Source organism: Arachis ipaensis, chromosome B9 (genome assembly GCF_059453495.1).
Source record: "Arachis ipaensis isolate K30076 ecotype BB chromosome B9, ASM5945349v1, whole genome shotgun sequence".
Taxonomy (NCBI): Eukaryota; Viridiplantae; Streptophyta; class Magnoliopsida; order Fabales; family Fabaceae; genus Arachis; species Arachis ipaensis.
Genome location: NC_142444.1, coordinates 91296313 through 91321292, shown reverse-complemented (window position 1 = coordinate 91321292; position 24980 = coordinate 91296313). Strand labels below are relative to the sequence as shown.

Below are 24980 nucleotides of genomic sequence, written 5' to 3'. Positions count from 1 at the left end.
CGATTGCAGGGCGTTAGTGACAGACGCAAAAGGATAGTAAATCCTATTCCAGCATGATCGAGAACCGACAGATGAATAGCCGTGCCGTGACAGGGTGCGTGAGCATATTATTCACTGAGAGGATAAGATGAAGCCATTGGCAAGGGTGATGCCTCCAGACGATTAGCCGTGCCGTGACAGGGCATTGGATCATTTTCCCGAGAGATGACCGAAAGTAGCCATTGACAGTGGTGATGTATCACATAAAGCCAGCCATGGAAAGGAGTAAGACTGATTGGATGAAGATAGCAGGAAAGCAGAGGTTCAGAGGAACGAAAAGCATCTCCATTCGCTTATCTGAAATTCCTACCAACGAATTACATAAGTATCTCTATCCCTATTTTATTATTAAATTTCGAAAACTCCATTATCAATTTATATCTGCCTGACTGAGATTTACAAGGTGACCATAGCTTGCTTCATACCAACAATCTCCGTGGGATTCGACCCTTACTCACGTAAGGTATTACTTGGACGACCCAGTGCACTTGCTGGTTAGTTGTATCGAAGTTGTGACAATTATGAATTAAGATCAGAGCACCAAGCTTTGGAGCCATTACCAGGATTTGTTCGAGCCTGGAGATCACAATTTCGTGCACCAAGTTTTTGGCGCCGTTGCCGGGGATTGTTTGAGTTTGGACAACTGGCGGTTCATCTTGTTGCTCAGATTAGGTAATTTTCTTTTTATTTTCTTTTCAAAAATTTTTCAAAAATCTTTCAAAATTTTCTCATCTGTTTTCGAAAAAAAAATAATAAAAATGTTTTCAAAAAAAAAAATTTTTTATTCAAAATTTTTAAGAATGAATTCTAGTGTTTCATGAAGCATGTTGAAGCCTGGCTGGCTGTAAAGCCATGTCTAAATTTATTTGGACTGAGGCAGCAATTTGTTATCAAGAGCAATATACTCTGGTGTTAAAGCTTGGCTGGCCATTGGCCATGTCTAGTGTTTTGGACCGGAGCTTTCATTGAAAGCTTGGCTGGCTAGTGAGCCATGTCTAATTCCTGGACTGAAGCTTTAGACTAACATGGCAAGATTCCTGGAATTCATATTAAAAATTTTGGAATCCTTATTTTTTTCTTTTTCATATAATTCTCGAAAAATACCAAAAAAATTAGAAAATCATAAAAATCAAAAATATTTTTGTGTTCTTGTTTGAGTCTTGAGTCATATCATAAGTTTGGTGTCACTTGCATATGCATCTTGCATTTTTTCAAAAATATCATGCATTCATAGTGTTCTTCATGATCTTCAAGTTGTTCTTGGTAAGTCTTCTTGTTTGATCTTGATGATTTTTTGTTTTGTGTCTTTTCATGTTTATCATATGCATTCTTGAATTCTTAGTGTCTAAGCATTAAAGAATTCTAAGTTTGGTGTCTTGCATGTTTTCTTTGCATTAAAAATTTTTCAAAATTGTGTCTTGATGTTCATCATGACATTCATAGTGTTCTTGGTGTTCATCTTGACATTCATAGCATTCTTGCATGCATTCATTGTTTTGATCTAAAAATTTCATGCATTGCATCTTTTTCATGTTTTTCATAAAAATTTCAAAAATAAAAAAAAATATCTTTCCCTTTTTCTCTCATCAAATTCGAAAATTGAGTTGACTTTATCAAAAATTTTTAAAAAAAAATCAAGTTGTTTCTTATGAGTCAAATCAAATTTTTAATTTGAAAATCTTATCTTTTTCAAAATCTTTTTCAAAAATCAAATCTTTTTCAAAATTTTTTTTTGGTTATTTTCGAAAATTCCAAAAATATTTTTCAAAAATCTTTTTCTTATTTTTATATCAAATTTTCGAAAATAACATAATCAATTAATGTTTTGATTCAAAAATTTGAAGTTTGTTACTTGCTTGTTAAGAAAGATTCAAACTTTGAGTTCTAGAATCATATCTTGTGATTTCTTATGAATCAAGTCATTAATTGAGATTTTAAAAATCAAATCTTTTTCAAAAACTAATTTCTATCATATCTTTTCAAAAATATCTTCTTATCTTATCTTTTTCAAAAATATCTTTTCAAAATATCTTCTCTAACTTCCTAACCTCTTATCTTTTCAAAATTTGTTTCAACTAACTAACTAACTTTTTGTTTGTTTCTTAACTTTTTCAAAACCACCTAACTAACTCTCTCTCTCTTATTTTCGAAAATATCTCCCCTCTTTTTCAAAAATTCTTTTTAATTTATTAATCATCTTAATTTTTAAATCTTAATTTTCGAAAATTACCAACATTTTTTCAAAAACCATTTTTCAAAAATTACTAACTCTTTTTCAAAATAATTTTCGAAAATTATCCCTCCCCCATCCTATTCTATTTATTCATTCATATCCTAACATCTCATCTCACATCTCTTCCATCCGTACAGTTGTGTTTCTTCCTTTACATCACATTCTTTGTCTCCCCCTCTTTTCTTCCACTCAAAAAGGGATCCCTATACTGTGGTATAAAGGATCTCTATTATTATTATTATTTTTCTGTGCCTTCTTCTTTGTCATATGAGCAGGAGCAAGGATAAGAACATTCTTGTGGAAGCAGATCCAGAACCTGAAAGGACTCTGAAGAGAAAATTTAGAGAAGCTAAAATACAACAATCCAGAGATAACCTTTCAGAAATTTTCGAACAAGAAAAGGAGATGGCAGCCGAAAATAATAATAATGTAAGGAAGATGCTTGGTGACTTTACTGCACCTAATTCCAATTTACATGGAAGAAGCATCTCCATTCCTGCCATTGGAGCAAACAACTTTGAGTTGAAACATCAATTAGTTTCTCTGATGCAGCAGAACTGCAAGTTTCATGGACTTCCATCTGAAGATCCTTTTCAGTTCTTAACTGAATTCTTGCAGATATGTGATACTGTTAAGACTAATGGAGTAGATCCTGAAGTCTACAGGCTCATGCTTTTCCCTTTTGCTGTAAGAGACAGAGCTAGATTATGGTTGGATTCTCAACCTAAAGACAGCCTGAACTCTTGGGATAAGCTGGTCACGGCTTTCTTAGCCAAGTACTTTCCTCCTCAAAAGCTGAGCAAGCTTAGAGCTGATGTTCAAACCTTCAGGCAGAAAGAAGGTGAATCCCTCTATGAAGCTTGGGAAAGATACAAACAGTTGACCAAAAAGTGTCCTTCTGACATGCTTTCAGAATGGACCATCCTGGATATATTCTATGATGGTCTGTCTGAGTTATCTAAGATGTCATTGGATACCTCTGCAGGTGGATCCATTCACCTAAAGAAAACGCCTGCAGAAGCTCAAGAACTCATTGACATGGTTGCTAATAACCAGTTTATGTACACTTCTGAAAGGAATCCTGTGAGTAATGGGACGCCTATGAAGAAGGGAATTCTTGAGGTTGATACTCTGAATGCCATATTGGCTCAGAACAAAATATTGACTCAGCAAGTCAATATGATTTCTCAGAGTCTGCATGGAATGCAAGCTGCATCCAACAGTACTCAAGAGGCATCTTCTGAAGAAGAAGCCTATGATCCTGAGAACCCTACAATAGCAGAGGTAAATTACTTAGGTGAACCTTATGGAAACACCTATAACTCAACATGGAGAAATCATCCAAATTTCTCATGGAAGGATCAAAAGCCCCAACAAGGCTTTAATAATGGTGGAAGAAACAGGTTTAGCAATAGCAAGCCTTTTCCATCATCCACTCAGCAACAGACAGAGAACTCTGAACAAAATGCTTCTAATTTAGCAAATCTAGTCTCTGATCTATCCAAGGCCACTGTGAGCTTCATGAATGAAACAAGATCTTCCATTAGAAATCTGGAAGCACAAGTGGGCCAGCTGAGTAAAAGGATCACTGAAATCCCTCCCAATACTCTCCCAAGCAATACAGAAGAAAATCCAAAAGGAGAGTGCAAGGCCATTGACATAAGCAAAATGGCCGAACCCAATGAGGGAGAGGAGGACGTGAATCCCAAGGAGGAAGACCTCCTGGGACGTCCAGTGATCAATAAGGAGCTTCCCTCTAGGGAACCAAAGGACTCTGAGGCTCATCTAGAGACCATAGAGATTCCATTGAACCTCCTTATGCCCTTCATGAGCTCTGATGAGTATTCCTCTTCTGAAGAGAATGAGGATGTTACTGAAGAGCAAACTGCCAAGTTTCTTGGTGCAATCATGAAGCTGAATGCCAAATTATTTGGCATTGATACTTGGGAAGTTGAACCTCCCTTGTTCATCAATGAACTAAGTGATCTGGATCAACTGACATTGCCTCAGAAGAGACAGGATCCTAGAAAGTTCGTGATACCCTGCACCATAGGCACCATGATCTTTAAGGCTCTGTGTGACCTTGGTTCAGGAATAAACCTAATGCCCCTCTCTGTAATAGAGAAACTGGGAATCTATGGGGTGCAAGCTGCTAAAATCTCATTAGAGATGGCAGACAGCTCTAGAAAACAGGCTTATGGACAAGTAGAGGACGTGTTAGTAAAGGTTGAAGGCCTTTACATCCCTGCTGATTTCATAGTCCTGGATACTGGAAAGGAAGAGGATGAATCCATCATCCTAGGAAGACCTTTCCTGGCCACTGCAAGAGCTGTGATTGATGTTGACAGAGGTGAAATATTCCTTCAATGGAATGAGAACTCCCTTGTGTTTAAAACTCAAGGATCTCCCTCTGCAACCATGGGGACGAAGCAGAAAAAGCTTCTCTCCAAGCAGAGTCAACTAGAGCCCCCACAGTCAAACTCTAAGTTTGGTGTTGGGAGGCCACAACCAAACTCTAAGTTTGGTGTTGAACTCCCATATCCAAACTCTAAGTTTGGTGTTGGAGAGTCTCAACAAAGCTCTGCACATCTGTGAGGCTCCATGAGAGCCCACTGTCAAGCTATTGACATTAAAGAAGCGCTTGTTGGGAGGCAACCCAATGTTTATCTAATTCTTATTTTTATTATTTTTCATGTTTTCTTAGGTTCATGATCATGTGGAGTCACAAAATAAACAAAAAATTCAAAAACAGAATCAAAAAACAGCAGAAGAAAAATCACACCCTGGAGGAGCATCTGTCTGGCGTTCAAACGTCAGAACAGAGCATAGTTCTGGCGCTGAACGCCCAGAACAAGCATGGTTCTGGCGTTCAACGCCAGAAATGGCAGCAAATGGGCGTTGAACGCCCAAAACGGGCACCAACCTGGCGCTGAACGCCCAGAGTTGTGTGCAAGGGCATTTTGCATGCCTAAATTGGTGCAGGGATGTAAATGCCTTGACACCTCAAGATCTGTGGACCTCACAGGATCACCTCAGGATCTGTGGACCCCACAGGATCCCCACCTACCTCCACTCACTCTCTTCTCTCTTCTCAATCATCCTCTATTCCCAATAAACACTCTTCCCTATTAACTCTTTACCACCCAATCCCACCCATATGGCCGAATACACATCTCCTTCCATCTCCTCCATATCTTCTTCTTATTCTTCTATTCTTTCTTCTTTTGCTCGAGGGCGAGCAACATTCTAAGTTTGGTGTGGTAAAAAGCATAGCTTTTTTGTTTTTTCCATAACCATTGATGGCACCTAAGGCCAGAGAAGCCTCTAGAAAGAGGAAAGGGAAGATAAAAGCTTCCATCAAGGGTCTATAGCTCAGTTGTAGAACATTTGACTGCAAATCAAGAGATCCCTGAGATACCTCAGGGGATACATTTTCTTCCACACAATTATTGGAAGCAACTAAGGGTGGAACATCAAGAGCACTCCATCATCCTTCATGAAATCAGAGAAGATCTAAAAGCAATGAAGGAGGAGCAGCAAAGACAAGGAAGAGACATAGAAGAGCTCAAGGACATCACTAAGGTGGACTCATTCCTTGTTCTTACTTTCTCTGTTTTTCATTTTCTATGTTATGTGCTTATCTATGTTTGTGTCTTCATTACATGATCATTAGTAGTAGTAACTATGTCTTAAAGTTATAAATGTCCTATGAATCCATCACCTCTCTTAAAAAAAATGTTTTAAATCAAAAGAACAAGAAGTACATGAGTTTTGAATTTATCCTTGAACTTAGTTTAATTATATTGATGTGGTGACAACGCTTCTTGTTTTCTGAATGTATGCTTGAACAGTGCATATGTCTTTTGAAGTTGTTGTTTAAGAATGTTTAATATGTTGGCTCTTGAAAGAATGATGACTAGGAAACATGTTATTTGATAATCTGAAAAATCATAAAAATGATTCTTGAAGCAAGAAAAAGCAGCAAAGAACAAAGCTTGCAGAAAAAAAATATAGGCGAATAAAAAAAAAAGAGAAATGTAGAAAAAAAAAATATAGAAAGAAAAAGCAAGCAGAAAAAGCCAATAACCCTTAAAACCAAAAGGCAAGGGCAAATAAAAAGGATCCCAAGGCTTTGAGCATCAGTGGATAGGAGGGCCTAAAGGAATAAAATCCTGGTCTAAGCGGCTAAACCAAGCTGTCCCTAACCATGTGCTTGTGGCGTGGAGGTGTCAAGTGAAAACTTGAGACTGAGCGGTTAAAGTCAAGGTCCAAAGCAAAAAAAAGAGTGTGCTTAAGAACCCTGGACACCACTAATTGGGGACTTTAGCAAAGCTGAGTCACAATCTGAAAAGGTTCACCCAATTATGTGTCTGTGGCATTTATGTATCCGGTGGTAATACTGGAAAACAAAGTGCTTAGGGTCACGGCCAAGACTCATAAAGAAGCTGTGTTCAAGAATCATCATACTGAACTAGGAGAATCAATAACACTATTCAAAATCTGAAGTTCCTATAGATGCCAATCATTCTGAACCTCAATAGATAAAGTGAGATGCCAAAACTATTCAAGAGGCAAAAAGCTATAAGTCCCGCTCATATGATTGCAGTTATGTTTCATTGATAGTTTGGAATTTATAGTATATTCTCTTCTTTTTATCCTATTTGATTTTCAGTTGCTTGGGGACAAGCAACAATTTAAGTTTGGTGTTGTGATGAGCGGATAATTTATACGCTTTTTGGCATTGTTTTTAGTATGTTTTTAGTAGGATCTAGTTACTTTTAGGGATGCTTTCATTAGTTTTTATGTTAAATTCACATTTCTGGACTTTACTATGAGTTTGTGTGTTTTTCTGTGATTTCAGGTATTTTCTGGCTGAAATTGAGGGACTTGAGCAAAAATCAGATTCAGAGGTTGAAGAAGGACTGCTGATGCTGTTGGATTCTGACCTCCCTGCACTCAAAGTGAATTTTCTGGAGCTAAAGAACTCGAAATAGCGCGCTTCCAATTGCGTTGGAAAGTAGACATCCAGGGCTTTCCAGAAATATATAATAGTCCATACTTTGGGCAAGAATTGACGACGTAAACTGGCGTTCAACGCCAGCCTTCTGCCCAAATCTGGCGTCCAGCGCCAGAAAAGGATCCAAAACCAGAGTTGAACGCCCAAACTGGCACAGAAACTGGCGTTCAACTCCACAAATGGCCTCTGCATGTGCAACACTCAGGCTCAGCCCAAACACACACCAAGTGGGCCCCGGAAGTGGATTTATGCATCAATTACTTACTCATGTAAACCCTAGTAGCTAGTTTATTATAAATAGGACCTTTTACTATTGTATTAGGCATCTTCTGATCATCTTAGGATCTTAGGATCATCTTTGAACGCATTGTTCTTAGACCAAGGGGGCTGGCCATCTCGGCCATGCCTGGACCTTTCACTTATGTATTTTCAACGGTAGAGTTTCTACACTCCATAGATTAAGGTGTGGAACTCTGCTATTCCTCAAGGATTAATGCAAAGTACTACTGTTTTCTATTCAATTCTTCTTGTTTCACTTCTAAGATATCCATTCGCACCCAAGAACGTGATGAAGGTGATGATTATGTGTGACGCTCATCATCCTTCTCCCTTATGAACGTGTGCCTGACAAACACTTCTATTCTATATGAATTAAGCTAGAATGAATATCTCTTAGATCTCCTAACCAGAATCTTCGTGGCGTAAGCTAGAATGATGGCAGCATTCAAGAGAATCCGGAAAGTCTAAACCTTGTCTGTGGTATTCTGAGTAGGATTCAATGATTGAATGACTGTGACGAGCTCCTAACTCACGATTGCAGGGCGTTAGTGACAGACGCAAAAGGATAGTAAATCCTATTCCAGCATGATCGAGAACCGACAGATGAATAGCCGTGCCGTGACAGGGTGCGTGAGCATATTATTCATTGAGAGGATAAGATGAAGCCATTGGCAAGGGTGATGCCTCCAGACGATTAGCCGTGCCGTGACAGGGCATTGGATCATTTTCCCGAGAGATGACCGAAAGTAGCCATTGACAGTGGTGATGTATCACATAAAGCCAGCCATGGAAAGGAGTAAGACTGATTGGATGAAGATAGCAGGAAAGCAGAGGTTCAGAGGAACGAAAAGCATCTCCATTCGCTTATCTGAAATTCCTACCAACGAATTACATAAGTATCTCTATCCCTATTTTATTATTAAATTTTGAAAACTCCATTATCAATTTATATCTGCCTGACTGAGATTTACAAGGTGACCATAACTTGCTTCATACCAACAATCTCTGTGGGATTCGACCCTTACTCACGTAAGGTATTACTTGGACGACCCAGTGCACTTGCTGGTTAGTTGTATCGAAGTTGTGACAATTATGAATTAAGATCAGAGCACCAAGCTTTGGAGCCATTACCAGGATTTGTTCGAGCCTGGAGATCACAATTTCGTGCACCACCAAGCTTTATAAAGAAAAATAAAAAAAGTGGCATGACAGAAAGCTGTCATCTAGAATCTTTGAACCAGGACAAAAGGTTCTGTTGTTTAACTCTAGGCTCAGGCTATTTCCCGAGAAACTGAAGTCCTGGTGGAGGGGACCATATGTGATTAAAAGTGTATCACTATATGGTTATGTGGAGCTTCAAGATATTGATTTTGATAAGAAGTTCATTGTTAATGGACAGAGAATCAAGCACTATCTTGAAGGCAATGTTGAGCAAGAGTGCTCAAGGCTGAAGCTAGATTAAAAGCTCAGCAAGGTCCAGCTAAAGACAATAAAGAAGCGCTTGCTGGGAGGCAACCCAGCATTGGGGCATCACTTCCCCTAAACATTTTGCCCTATTCTTGATTTTATTTGTTTATATAAAGTTCACTGATACTAAGGTAAAGAGTTAATTGCATAAGTTCACAGGGTTACAGAAGGATTCTGCACACAAAACAGAGAAAAAGAACTCACTGGCAAGAAAACGCCAGTAAAAGTCTGTTTTGGGCGTTCAACGCCCAAAAGAAGCATCCACTAGGCGTTGAACGCCAGTAAGGATAGCCATCTGGGCGTTAAACGCCAGAAAGAAGCATCTTCTGGGTGTTGAATGCCAGAAAGAAGCTCCTTCTGGGCATTTAACGCCAGATTTACAACATCCTGGGCGTTCAGAAAAACGCCCAGTGACAAAGGAGTTCTTGGCGTTCAAGAAAAAAGCAGCAGCTGGGCGTTGAACGCCCAGGAGAGGCAGCATTTGGGCGTTGAACGCCCAAAACATGCAGCGTTTGGGCGTTCAAACGCCAGGATGGTGGGGAGGAGGTGAATTCGTTTTTACTTCACATTTTTCATTCTAAATTTAATTTTCATGTTTCAATTCATGATTTCTTGCATAAACATGTTAAGAACCCTGATTTCTAAAATCCCTAATTTCTGAAAACCCTATTTTAAAAATATCAAATATATCTTAATCCATAAGCACAAATCCTTTTTTTATCCAATTCAACTCTTTTTCAAAATTTTCAAAACAAATCTATCTCTTTTCATTCAAAAATCTTTTCAACTAATCAATATCTTTTTCAAATCTCCATACTATCTTTTTCAAAAATCCAAATCTATCTTTTTCAAATATCTTTCATATCTTTTTAATCTTAAATCATATCTTCTATCTTATCTTTCTTTGTATTTTCGAAATCACCCACCCCCCTCCCTTTAAATATGGGTTCGGCCTCCCTCCCCTCCCATCTACAATTGCACCTAGCTCTCCTTCTCTCCCTCTCCTTTCTTTTCTTTTTGATTGAGGACAAGCAAACCTCTAAGTTTGGTGTGCCTATCCGTGATCACTAAGATCATGGCTCCTAAAGGAAAACAACCCACTCCAAGAGGCAAGAAAGAGAGTGTTCCAAAACCACTTTGGAATCAAGGGAAGTTCATAACTAAAGAACATTCAGACCATTATTACAAAATAATGGGTCTAAGATCAGTGATCCCGGAAGTTAGATTCGATCTGAAAGAAGACGAATATCCGGAGATCCAGGAGCAAATCCGAATCAGGAAATGGGAGATCCTAGCCAATCCTGAAACAAAAGTGGGAAGGAATATGGTCCAGGAGTTCTATGCTAATATGTGGCATACAGACAAGCAAAGACTATCTGGATCTGCTATCTATGACTATCGGACCTTGGTCAGAGGCAAGATTGTTCATACCCACCCTGACAAGTTTAGGAAAATCTTAAAGCTACTTCAGCTGAAAGATGATCTAGACTCCTTCAATAGGAGAATGATGAGAACAGACAAAGGCCTGGATAAGATTCTAGAGGATATATGCATCCCTGGAATCAGGTGGACCACCAGCACGAAGGGTGTCCCAATTCAACTCAAAAGAGAAGATCTCAAACCAGTCGCCAGAGGATGGCTGGACTTCATTGGGCATTCTCTGCTGCCCACAAGCAACCGCTCTGAAATCACTATTAGAAGAGCAGTGATGATCCATTGCATCATGATGGGAAAAGAAGTGGAAGTTCATCAACTGATTTCAACTGAATTCTACAAAATTGCAAACAAAAATTCCAAAGATGCCAGGTTGGCTTATCCAAGCGTGATTTCTATGCTCTGCAAGGACGCTGGAGTAAGGATGGGAATAACTGAGTATATCTCAGTTGAGCGGCCAATCACCAAAGCATCAATGGAAAAATAACAAGCACAGGATGACCCCATCAAGAAGAGAACACAGGAAATTCTCCCAGAAATCCCTCAATCTGAATACTGGGAGTATCTTGAAACATCTATTACCAAGATGCAAGAAGCTATGGAACAAATACAGAAAGAACAGAAGGAACAAAGTAGCATTCTTTGCTATTTGCTTAAAGAACAGGAGGAGCAAGGGTGTGATTTAAGGGAATTGAAGCGCCAGAAATTATCTCTTGAAGGACCAAGCACCCCGCAGATTAGAGGAACATCCACTTCCCAGAACAAAGGTTGTTAAATTCCAATCTTAGCCTTAACTCTGTGATAACTGTTTTTATTTTAGTTTTACCTTAGGAGTCATATAGTAGTAATTAGTATCTATATTTTAGATTTTATCCCCAATTAAGCTATAATTTAATTTTATCATCATCATTGAACATGAATAAAATAGAAGAATTTCTTTAGAATAAGAGGCAATATTTTTCGAGTTTTTAATAAGATAAATTCTAATTATTTACATGTGGTGGCAATGCTTTCTGTCTTCTGAATGAATGCTTGAACAGTGCATATGTCTTTTGAATTTGATGTTTAAGACTGTTAAATATGTTGGCTCTTGAAAGAATGATGAACATGAGACATGTTATTGATAATCTGAAAAATCATAAAAATGATTCTTGAAGCAAGAAAAAGCAGTAAAGAACAAAGCTTGCAGAAAAAAAAAGAAAAAAAAAGCAGAAAAAGCCAAAAGCTCTTAAAACCAAGAGGCAAGAGCAAAAAGCCAATAGCCCTTAAAACCAAAAGGCAAGGGTAATAAAAAGGATCCCAAGGCTTTGAGCATCAGTGGATAGGAGGGCCTAAAGGAATAAAATCATGGCCTAAGCGGCTAAACCAAGCTGTCCCTAACCATGTGCTTGTGGCGTGAAGGTGTCAAGTAAAAACTTGAGACTGAGCGGTTAAATTCAAGGTCCAAAGCAAGGAGAAGAGTGTGCTTAAGAACCTTGGACACCTCTAATTGGGGACTTTAGCAAAGCTGAGTCACAATCTGAAAAGGTTCACCCAATTATGTGTGTGTGGCATTTATGTATCCGGTGGTAATACTGGAAAATAAAGTGCTTAGGGCCACGGCCAAGACTCATAAAGTAGCTGTGTTCAAGAATCAACATACTGAACTAGGAGAATCAATATCACTATCTGAATTCTGAATTCCTATAGATGCTAATCACTCTGAGCTTCAATGGATAAAGTGAAATGCCAAAACTGTTCAGAAGCAAAAAGCTACTAGTCCCGCTCATCTAATTAGAATCTGAGCTTCACTCAAAAACTCTGAGATATTATTGCTTCTTAAAATTATTTGTATTCTATTTTATTTATCTAGTTGCTTGAGGACAAGCAACAGTTTAAGTTTGGTATTGTGATGAGCGGATATTTTATACGCTTTTTGGGGTTAATTTCATATAGTTTTTAGTGTGTTTTAGTTAGTTTTTAGTTTATTTTCAGTAGTTTTTAGGCAAAATTCATATTTCTGGACTTTACTATGAGTTTTTTTATTTTTCTGTGATTTTAGGTATTTTCTGGCTGAAATTGAGGGAGCTGAGCAAAAATCTGATTCAAGCTGAAAAAGGACTACTGATGCTGTTGGATTCTGACCTCCCTTCATTAAAAGTGGATTTGCTGGAGCTACAGAACTCTAAATGGCGCGCTTCCAATTGCGTTGGAAAGTAGACATTCAGGGCTTTCTAGCAATATATAATAGTCCATACTTTGCTCAAGGATAGACGACGTAAACTGGCGTTCAACGCCAGTTCCATGTTGCTGTCTGGCATCCAGCGCCAGAAACAAGTTACAAGTTGGAGTTCAACGCCAGAAAAGGATCCAAAGCTGGCGTTGAACACCCAAAACAGCCCTATGCACGTGATTAGCTTAAGTCTCAGCTCCAGCACACACCAAGTGGGCCCCAGAAGTGGATTTCTGCACCATCTATCATAGTTTGTTCATTTTCTGTAAACCTAGGTTACTAGTTTAGTATTTAAACAACTTTTAGAGGTTTATTTCGCACCTCATGACATTTTAGATCTGAACTTTGTACCTTTTGACGGCATGAGTCTCTAAACTCCATTGTTGGGGGTGAGGAGCTCTGCTGTGTCTCGATGAATTAATGCAAGTATTTCTATTTTCCATTCAAACATGCGTGTTCCTATCTAAGATATCCATTCGCACTTCAATATGAATGTGATGAACGTGACAATCATCATCATTCCTCCACGAACGCGTGCCTGAAAACCACTTACGTTTCACCGTAGAATGAATGAATATCTCTTAGATCTCTTAATCAGAATCTTCGTGGTATAAGCTAGATTGATGGCAGCATTCAAGAGAATCCGGAAAGTCTAAACCTTGTCTGTGGTATTCCGAGTAGGATTCAGGGATTGAATGACTGTGATGAGCTTCAAACTCACGAGTGCTGGGCGTAGTGACAGACGCAAAAGAATAGTAAATCCTATTCCGGTACGATTGAGAACCTGCAGATGATTAGCCGTGCGGTGACAGCGCATCTGGACCCTTTTCACTGGAAGGATGGATGGTAGCCATTGACAACGGTGATCCACCAATACACAGCTTGCCATAGGAGGACGTGCGTGCATGAATCAGAAAACAGAGGAAAGTAGAATTTCAGAAGACAAAGCATCTCCAAAACTCCAACATATTCTCCATCACTGCATACAAGTATAATTTGTGTTCTGCCCTTTTGTTCCTTGCAATCAAATTTGATAAGTGAATTATTTTATTGTTTTCCGGACTAAGAGTTACAAGATAACCATAGATTTCTTCAAGCCAACAATCTCCGTGGGATCGACCCTTACTCACGTAAGGTATTACTTGGACGACCCAGTGCACTTGCTGGTTAGTGGTACGAGTTGTGAAAAGTGTAATTTACAATTCGTGCACCAACTTGCTGGTTAGTTGTATTGAAGTTGTGAATGAAAAACGATTTATTAAGACGTGCGTACAGAGTTTCTGGCACCGTTGCCTGAGATCACAATTTCGTGCACCAAGTTTTTGGCGCCGTTGCCGGGGATTGTTCGAGTTTGAACAACTGACGGTTCATCTTGTTGCTCAGATTAGGTAATTTTCTTTTTGTTTTATTTTCAAAAATTTTTCAAAAACCTTTCAAAAATTTCTCATCTGTTTTCGAAAAAAATAAATAAATAAATAAATAAATCTTTTCAAAAATATATTTTTCTTCAGAATTTTTAAAGAATGAATTCTAGAGTTTCATGAAGCATGTTGAAGCCTGGCTGGCTGTAAAGCCATGTCTAATTCTTTTGGATAGGGGCTTCCAACCATCAGCATAGAGGCAAGTTAATAGGAATGTCAGCCGTGGCATGTCTGAGTTACATACTAAAGCTTGGCTGGCTATTAAGCCATGCCTAACCCTCGAATTGGAGCTTTAGACTAAGAATACAAGATTCCTGGAATTCATATTAAAAAATTTTGAAATCCTTATTTTCTTTTTCCTATATGTTTTTTCAAAAAAAATATACAAAAATCCAAAAAAAATTAAAAAAAATCATAAAAATAAAAAATATTTCATGTTTCTTGTTTGAGTCTTAAGTCAAGTTGAAAGTTTGGTGTCAATTGCATATTCATCTTGCACTTTTCGAAAAATTCATGCATTCATAGTGTTCTTCATGATCTTCAAGTTGTTCTTGGTAAGTCTTCTTGTTTGATCTTGATGTTTTCATGTTTTGTGTCTTTTCTTGTTTTTCATATGCATTCTTGCATTCATAGTGTCTATACAAGAAAAATTTTTAAGTTTGGTGTCTTGCATGTTTTCTTTGCATTAAAAATTTTTCAAAAATAAGTTCTTGATATTCATCTTGACATTCAAAGTGTTCTTGGTGTTTATCTTGACATTCATAGCATTCTTGCATGCATTCATTGTTTTGATCCAAAATTTTCATGCATTGAGTCTTTTTCATGTTTCTCCCTCTCATCATAAAAAATTCAAAAATCAAAAAAATATCTTTCCCTTTTTCACTCATAAATATCAAAAATTTGAGTTGACTTTTTCCAAAGTTTTTAAAATCTAGTTGTTTTTATGAGTCAAATCAAATTTTCAATTTAAAAATCTTATCTTTTTCAAAATCTTTTTCAAAAATCAAATCTTTTTCATTTTTCTTATTTATTTTCGAAAATTTTAAAAATATTTTTCAAAAATCTTTTTCTTATCTTTATCTCCTAATTTTCGAAAATAACATCATCAATTAATGTTTTGATTCAAAAATTTCAAGTTTGTTACTTACTTGTTAAGAAAGATTCAAACTTTAAGTTCTAGAATCTTATTTTGTGATTTCTTGTGAATCAAGTCATTAATTGTGATTTTAAAAATAAAATCTTTTTCAAAACTAATTTCAATCATATCTTTTCAATAATATCTTTCTATCTTATCTTTTTCAAAATCATATCTTTTTCAAAAATTTGATTTTAAAATATCTTTCCTAACTTATCTTCTTATCTTTTCAAAATTGATTTTCAAATTTGTTTCAACTAACTAACTAACTTTTTGTTTGTTTCTTATCTTTTTCAAAACTACCTAACTAACTCCCTCTCTCTCTAATTTTCGAAAATATCTTCCCTCTTTTTCAAAATTTCTTTTTAATTAACTAATTATTTTAATTTTTTATTTTAATTCTCGAAAATTACTAACCTTTTTCAAAAACTATTTTCGAAAATCACTAACTCTTTTTCAAAAATTATTTTCGAAAATTCACCCTCTCTCTTATCTCCTTCTATTTATTTATTCATCTACTAACACTTCATCTCACCTAAATTCGAACCCCCTCTTCCATCTGTGTTCGAATTTTTTCTTCTTCTTTTCTTCTAAGATATTCATTCGCACTTCAACTTGAATGTGATGAACGTGACAATCATCATCATTCCCCCACGAATGCGTGCCTGACAACCACTTCCGTTCCACCTTAGATTGAATGAGTATCTCTTGGATCTCTTAATCAGAATCTTCGTGGTATAAGCTAGATTGATGGCGGCATTCATGAGAGTCCGGAAAGTCTAAACCTTGTCTGTGGTATTCCGAGTAGGACTCTGGGATTGAATGACTGTGACGAACTTCAAACTCGCGAGTGCTGGGCGTAGTGACAGACGCAAAAGGAGGGTGAATCCTATTCCAGTATGATCGAGAACCTCAGATGATTAGCCGTGCTGTGACAAAGCATTTGGACCATTTTCACAAGAGGATGGGATGCAGCCATTGACAAGGGTGATGCTCCAAACGATTAGCCATGCAGTGACAGCGCATCGGACCATTTTCCAGAGAGGATAAAAAGTAGCCATTGACAACGGTGATGTCCTTACATAAAGCCAGCCATGGAAAGGAGTAAGACTGATTGGATGAAGACAGCAGGAAAGCAGAGATTCAGAGGAACGAAAGCATCTCTATACACTTATCTGAAATTCTCACCAATGATATACATAAGTGTTTCTATCCTTATTTTCTATCTATTTATTATTTATGTTCGAAAACTCCATAACTATTTTATATCCACCTGACTGAAATTTACAAGGTGACCATAGCTTGCTTCAAGCCGACAATCTCCGTGGGATCGACCCTTACTCACGTAAGGTTTATTACTTGGACGATCCAGTTCACTTGCTGGTTAGTTGTATCGAAGTTGTGAATGAAAAACGATTTATTAAGACGTGCGTACAGAGTTTCTGGCGCCGTTGCCTGAGATCACAATTTCGTGCACCACTCACCAACCAAGAGCAAGGGTAGCGTTCACAAAATCAAACGGAGCGCTCCCCTGGGAGCTGACCCATGTCTCCACTTCAACTGAACCAAAGCCAAACCGGACCCATCCTTCTTCAAATCCATTTCTCATTCAAGGCAAACTTTGAAAAGCCCACTCCAAGCTTTAAAGACCAAAATAGAAAGTGTACATATAGGATTTAATTTGATTTGTAGACGAACTTTTGGCTGAATTTTTAGTTTTACCTTTAGCTCATTTTTAACTTTCACTTTGGAATTTTCATTTGGGGACTTGGGAATTGGATATGGCTTTCTTTCTGCATTTTCTTTTCTTCTGCCACTTCCATTTTCTATTCTTGGATTTTGAATTGAGATTGAAGAGCTCCATTGATTCTAAATCTGAAAATCATCTTTTACTCTTCCTCTCAATTGTTCTAAGAATTGGATCTTAGTTTAGTTTTCTATTTTCATTTTCTTCCTTCTGCAACTTTTAATTTCTATTTTGGGTTTTTGAATTGAGATTGAAGAATTTCATTGAATCTGGATCTGAGAATCATCTTTGCTTTTCTTTCATATAGTTTTGGGAATTGGAAAATTGGATCTAAGTTTCTTTTGCTGTTTTAAATTTTATTTTCTTCTGCAATTACTTTTTTGCTTGATCAAGAGAGCAATTGAGATCTAGATCTGCTTTCTAATCTCATTTCTCTTTTTCGATCTTCAATTTCTCTTTTAGAATTTCATAATTGAGTTAAGTTTTCTTGCTGTTTATTTCTTCAAACACTTTTCTATTTCTGTCTAGCTGCTGAGCTGAATTTCTTCATCTCAAAGCTCTCTGATCTTCTTCAATTTACATTTTCTTGTTGAATTCCAAGTCCCGGGACCCAAATCCTTTTACTCTTCAAGCCATTTACATTTTTCAGCAATTTTGATTCAGCAAATTTACATTTTTGCACTTTAAGTTTCTGCGATTTATTTTTCTTGCAATTTAAGTTTCAGCTCATTTACTTTCTTGTTCTTTAAGTTACTTGCAATTTACCTCTTCTGCACTTTATTCTTCTGCTCAAATTACTTTCTGTACCTTTATTTACTTGTAATTTAGCTTTTGTCAATCAAAATCACTCAATTCATCAAATATTTTCTTAACTAAATTCATCACCTAACTAAAATTGCTGAATCCATCAATCCCTATGGGATCGACCTCACTCTTGTGAGTAATTACTACTTGATGCGACCCGGTACACTTGCCGGTGAGTTTTGTGTGGAAATTCCAATTTCCACCCATCAAATTTTTGGCGCCAATGCCGGGGATTGATTTAGATTGACAATGATTAAGTAAGGTGATAATCTAGATTAAGCATTCTCTTTTCATTTTTACTAAGCCTACTAACTGTTTGAATTTTTGCTTAAGTTAACACTAACTTCACTCTAGCAGTAGAGTGTTTTCATTCTGGTTTCTGGTTTTGTGTTTATGTTAGGAGGAGGAAGAGGTGAATCCACATCTCTTAACCTTGATGAGAGAACCGTCCAAAGATTGAGAAGAGAAGCAAGAGGGAAAGTGATGCCAGGGCATTTTGGCAAGTTTTACTGACCTTTTCTTTACTGTTTTAGGGTAGTTTCATGCATTTTCTTAGGAAATAAGCAAGTTTTGGGTAGAATTTCACTTACATCTTGATTTAATCATACATTGAGCATTTTACATGATTTCATGAGAATTTTGCATGAATTAGATGACAAATTGGATGATGCATGTCTCATGATGTGGATTAGAACTTTGATGCACTTTATTGCTTGATTTCAGGACAAAGGAAGCAAGAAAGAGCCACGTTAGCAGCCATGTTAGTCTAAGTAACGTGACCACCAACGTGGAATGGGAGCTAGCTTTCAACGTTAATGAGAAAAGTAATCGCCAATAACGTCCTCGAAAGCCATAATAGCCCACGTTAAGAGTCACGTTAACTAAGTTAACGTGAACTCTAACGTGGAAGAAAGAAATAAGGCCAACGTTAGTGACACTCACCTTTGTCACTAATGTTGGACCAAGCTCATAAGTGGCAACATTAAGAGCCACGTTAACTCAGTTAACGTGGACTCTAACGTTGGGAAGCAAAAGAGAAGCCAACGTTAGTGACACTCACCTTTGTCACTAATGTTGGCCAAGCTACAATGAGCCACGTTAGTTGCCACATTAACTTAGTTAACGTGGAAGCCAACGTGGAGAAAGCAAGTGATCGCCAACGTTAGTGACACTTACCTTTGTCACTAACGTTGGGATGTACCACCACAAGTCACTATGAGCAACATTAGCTCCCACGTTAACTTAGTTAACGTGGAAGCTAACATGGATAAAGGAGATGATAAGCCATCGTTATTGACACTCACCTTTGTCACTAACATTGGAGATGGCTATCATTACCACGTTAGAAGCCACGTTAACATAGTTAACGTGGACTCTAACGTGGGAAGTAGGGGCACCTTGGAACGTTAGTGACAAAGGTAAGTGTCACTAACGTTCTCGAAGAATTGGCAAGCCTACGTTAAGAGCCACGTTAACTAAGTTAACGTGAACTCTAACGTAGGAAGGGAGGACTCTCAACGTTATTGGAAAAGGTGAGTCCCAATAACGTGTGCGAAGGACCAAGAGGCAACGTTAGTGGTCACGTTGGTGCCACTAACGTTGAAGTTAACGTGGATCATCCCTGGGAGAGGAACGTTAGTGAAAAAGGTGATTGTCACTAACGTTCTCGAACCCACACTCTCACTTAACGTTAACGCCACTAACGTCCTGAGCTAAAGACCCTTCCTACTTCACACTTTCTCTCTGCAAGTAAAGCTAAGCCCACTGCAGAAGATAACTGCTTCAAACTTAAGATCCAAAGGCCCATATCCAAGACTTGAAGAATCAACTAGAAGATCAGAAGAGTAGTATATATAGGGGTAGTTTTGAATCAGGAAAGAAGAGCCTTTTGGGGGATTGGAAATTGAGAACTACTCTCTGTATAATTTACTCTGCACTTCTAGTTCTAGTTTTCATGATGTATTCTCCATCTTTGTTTTCCATTTCAAGAGCTATGAACAACTAAACCCCTTTAATTGGGTTAGGGAGCTCTGTTGTAATTTGATGGATCAATACTAATTTTCATTACTCTTCTTCTATCTTTTCTCTTGATTTTACTAGAAAGCTTTCAATCTTCATCCAATTGGGTAGTTATCTTGGAAAAGAAGCTATTCATACTTGGATCTCTTCTGAACCTTGGAAGAGGAATGAAGAGATCATGCTAGAAATGCTTTCTTATGTTGGACCAAATTAGGTTTGGTTGGGTATGGTGACTATAATCCTACCAACACTTGATTTGGGAATGCATGTAGTATAATCAGTGACCATGCTTCATCTCTTCTCATGAACAATTGATCAAGGTTGGCTATTGATCAAGATTTGAGAGATTGATTTACCAAGGAATTGGAATTCGATCACTTAAGATTGCCAAGGAGATCAATGAATGCATTGATTGAGGAAGAGATGAAAATGAACTTGATCCGGAGAATGCAACATCTCCTAAGCCCAATGAATCCCCATTTCTGATCTTACCCATTCTCTTTAATTTCTGCAATTTACTTTCATGAGCATCTTTCCCATTCCCATTTACAATTCTGCAATTTACTTTCCGTCATTTACTTTCAGCTCTTTACCTCCAGCATTTACATTTTCTGCTATTTACTTTCCCGCCATTTAATTTCCTGCAACTCTCAAACCAAATTCTGCTTCGCTCAACTAGAACATTCCTCTAATTAAAGTTGCTTGGCCAATCAATCCCTGTGGGATTCGATCTCACTCTATTGTGAGTTTTTACTTGACGACAATTCGGTATACTTGCCGAAGGAAAATTATTGAGAGACAAGTTTCCGTGCTATCAGAAAGGAGTTATTGGTGAAGAGGAATTGGAGGAGGAAGATCAAGTAATGGATGATAACATTCTAAATCACAGTGATGGTGTGGCCAACAACAATGGCCAACCTCAGAGAAGAGTTCTAGCTTCCTACACTATCCCCAACCCAAAGCATTGTGGGAGTAGCATGTTAACCCCTAATGTCAATGCCAATAACTTTGAACTCAAGCCTCAATTAATCATCCTGGTTCAAAACAATTGTCAATATGGAGGAAGTGCTGCTGAGGATCCAAACCAGCATCTCTCTGTGTTTTGAAGATTTGTGACACTGTCAAAACTAATGGAGTCAATCCTGACATCTATAAGCTTCTTTTATTCCCATTTTCACTGAGAGACAAAGCCACACATTGGTTAGAAACCTTCCCTATGGAGAGCATTACCAGCTGGGATGATTTGGTTAGCAAATTCTTAGCCAAATTTATCCACCCCAAAGAGTCATCAAACTGAAAACTGATGTGCAAACCTTCAGACAGCAAGAAAGAGAGTCATTATATGAAGCTTGGGAGAGGTACAAAGCTCTAATCAGAAGGTGTCCAGAGGGAATGTTCAATGAATGGGTAGAGCTGCAGAACTTCTATGAAGGCTTGTCCTTACCTTCAAGGAAAGCTTTGGATTATTCCTCAGGAGGATCTTTACAAATGATGAAAACTGCTCAAGAGGCACATGATCTCATAGACATGATGGCCAATAATGAGTATTTTTATTCCTCTGAAAGGCAAGCAGCTCCAAAGAAGGGAGTATTTGAGCTTGAAGGAGTTGATACTATATTGGCTCAGACAAACCTCATGCACCAGCAGCTCCAACAACAAATTGAAACAATGTCAAAGAGGATGGATGGATTGCAACTTTTAGCTGTGAGCACAACCAACCAACCATCAGTGGTCTGGGGATAGCAGGAAGAAAGTTATGAGGAGCAGCAGCCTGAGCAAGTGCAATACATGCATAATCAAAATTCTGGATCAAATGACTTCCATGGAGACACTTATAATTCATCCTGGAGAAACCACCCCAATCTGAAATGGGGAGAGAACCAAAATCAACAACCATGGCAAAGAAATTCAAACCAAAACAATTCCAGAAACACAAACCATCAAAACCATCCAAACACTAACCAAAATTCATATAGAAAACCACAAAATAATCAACCCCAATCCAACTACTATCCACCCAACAACTCATCCACTAACCAAAACAACTACCATTCACCCCTCAACATCCCATAATTAACCACAACCACCCCAGGAATCTCAAAGGATCTCCAACTTGGAGATATTGATGGAGAAGATGATGAAGCACCAAGAACTAGCCAACAAGAACCATGAAGCTTCATTGAGGAACTTAGAAAGGCAGATTGGCCAGTTGTCAAAGCAAGCAGTGACTGAGAGGCCAACCAATGCATTGCCAAGTGACACCATTCCCAACTCCAAGGAAGAATGCAAGGCCATTCAACTAAAGAGTGGAAGAACTTTGGTAAATGACAAGAGGCCATCTAAGAAAGAAGCTACAAAGAAGCCTATAGAGGATGCCAAGGCCAGCAGCAGCAAAGAGCAAGTGATAATTGAAGAAAAGAACCAAGAGAAGCTCAAGCTTCAAAGAAAGGAAAGGAAGTCATGGAGGAACAGTGATGACTAAAATTCACACCCCATTCAAAAATTGGTGAATTAGTTATTTTGGCAAGCACACCAAAATTATCGTCAAGTAATAACCCACAGTGGAGTGGGATCGTATCCACAGAGATTGGCAAATTCGAGCAGTTTTAATTAATTGATGAATTAGTCAAGCGGATCAATAAGATTGTGAAGTGCAGAATTGTAAATGACATAAATGTAAATGACTAGAATATAAAGAAAAGCAATAAAGTGCAGAAATAGAAATGGTAGAATGTAAAGTGCAGAATCATAAATGACTTGAATGTAAATGGGAATGGGGAATTACTGAATGTAAAATAAAGCTATAAAGAAAGGGATAGAGAAGATTGAGGAAATTCATTGAGATTGGGAGATGTTGACTCTTTGGATCAAATCTAGCTTATATCCTCTTCAATCATGCAACTCATTGACCTCTTGGCAATCATGATTGATTGAGCTCCAATCCCTTGGTGACTTAATCTCTCAGATCTTGATCAATAGCCAATTTTTTGGTCTAATTGTTCATGAAGAGAGATATGCTTGGTCCCTGATTATACCACACACCATTATAGGTCCAAGTAGAAGGAGGATTATATGTCACATATCCAAACACCAAAACCCAGATTCTACTCAAGTGTGAGAAGGAATTTCAAGCATGGTTTCATGTTTCCTTTCCCAAGGTTCCCATGAAACCCAATTGTATTCAATCTCTTTCCCAAGATAATTGAACCCTAAGCATTAAGAACAAAATTCCTTCTAGCAAATCAAAGAGAAGATGAAGAGAAGAATAATTTCACTATTATCAATCCATCAAGTACAACAGAGCTCCCTCTCTCAATGAGAGGGAAGTTAGCTACTCATAGCTCAAAAAGTACTCAAAAGTGAAGTGTAAAAGTATATCTAAAAGTAACTGCTCAACCTCTTCTTCAATACTCCTTGGGGGTATTTATACTACTTCTAGTAATTTAAACGAATTACAAAAGTGAAAAAGGAAAATTACATTTTGGAGGGAAAAAGAAGCTCAATAAGTGTGACCTTCCCAGCTGGCGTGTGATTGGCGCTCTAGTGGTGTGTCACGTGCTCTTCAATTTTAGCTTGGCGTGCCACGCCTAGCCCTTCAAGTGGCACGCTCGTCTTCACTAACAACCTTGGCGTGCCACGCCTTCGAGCTCAAGTGGCACGCCCTAGTATTTTTCCACTTCTCTTTGCCTCTGGAAACTTGAACTAGCGTGGCACGCTCAGGGTTTGGCGTGCCTTGATGAATCCAATTCACACCCCCATTCAAAATTGGTGAATTAGTTCTTTTGGCAAGCGCACCAAAATTATCGTCAAGTAATAACCCACAATAGAGTGGGATCGTATCCCCAGAGATTGGCAAATTTGAGTAGTTTTAATTAATTGATGAATTAGTCAAGCGGATCAATAGGATTGTGAAGTGTAGAATTGTAAATGACATAAATGTAAATGACTAGAATATAAAGAAAAGCAATAAAGTGTAGAAATATAAATGGCAGAATGTAAAGAGCAGAATCATAAATGAATTGAATGTAAATGGGAATGGGGAATTGCTGAATGTAAAATTAAGCTGTAAAGAAATGGATAGATAAGAATGGGGAAATTCATTGAGATTAGGAGATGTTGTCTCTTTGGATCAAATCTAGCTTATATCCTCTTCAATCATGCAACTCATTGACCTCTTGGCAATCATGATTGATTGAGCCCCAATCCCTTAGTGACTCAATCTCTCAGATCTTGATCAATAGCCAATTCCTTGCTCTAATTGCTCATGAAGAGAGATAGGCTTGGTCCCTGATTATACCACACATCATTATAGGTCCAAGTAGAGGGAGGATTATATGTCACATATCCAAACACCAAAACCCAGATTCTACTCAAGTGTGAGAAGGGATTTCAGGCATGGATTCATGTTTCCTTTCCCAAGGTTCCCATGAAGCCCAATTGCGTTCAATCTCTTTTCCAAGATAATTGAATGCTAAGCATTAAGAATGAAATTCCCTCTAGCAAATCAAAGAGAAGATGAAGAGAAAAATAATTTCACTATTATCAATCCATCAAGTACAACAGAGCTCTCCCTCTCAATGAGAGGGAAGTTAGCTACTCATAGCTCAAAAAGTACTCAAAAGTGAAGTGTAAAAGTGGATCTAACATTGACTGCTTAACCCCCTCTTTAGTACTCCTTGGAGATATTTATACTACTCCTAGTAAAATAAAATAATTACAAAAGTGAAAAAGGAAAATTACATTTTGGAGGGAAAAGAAAACACTCAATAAGCATGACTTCCCAGCTGGCGTGTGGCTGGTGCTTTACTGGCGTGTCACGTGCCCTTCATTTTTAGCTTGGCGTGCCACGCCCAATCCTTCAAGTGGAACGCTCATCTCTCTATCAACCTTGGCGTGCCACACCTTCGAACTCAAGTGGCACGCCATAGTGGAATTCTTGTGTTGGCGTGCCACGCCTTCGAACTCAAGTGGCACGACCCTTGCCTTTTTCCACCTTTCTTTGCCTCTGGAAACTTGAACTGGCGTGCCACACCCAGGGTCTGGCGTGCCACTCCCTTGCTCTATGCTTGGCTAAGCTTCTCTGGAGAGTTGCACTAGCGTGGCACACCCAGGGTCTGGCGTGCCACGCCCCTTTTGTGAGTGAGTGGTTCCTCTGTTTGGCGTGCCACGCCAC

At 38.1% G+C, this 24980-nt stretch overlaps 1 non-coding gene across 1 annotated transcript; it reads right to left on the bottom strand.

Annotated features, from left to right (window-relative positions):
• Positions 1 to 3073: 3073 nt before the first annotated feature.
• LOC148545446 (small nucleolar RNA R71) lies at positions 3074 to 3181 on the bottom strand. Its single transcript, XR_015901253.1, has one exon. It is a non-coding gene; the product is annotated as a small nucleolar RNA R71 (small nucleolar RNA).
• Between the last annotated feature and the right edge of the window lie 21799 nt (positions 3182 to 24980).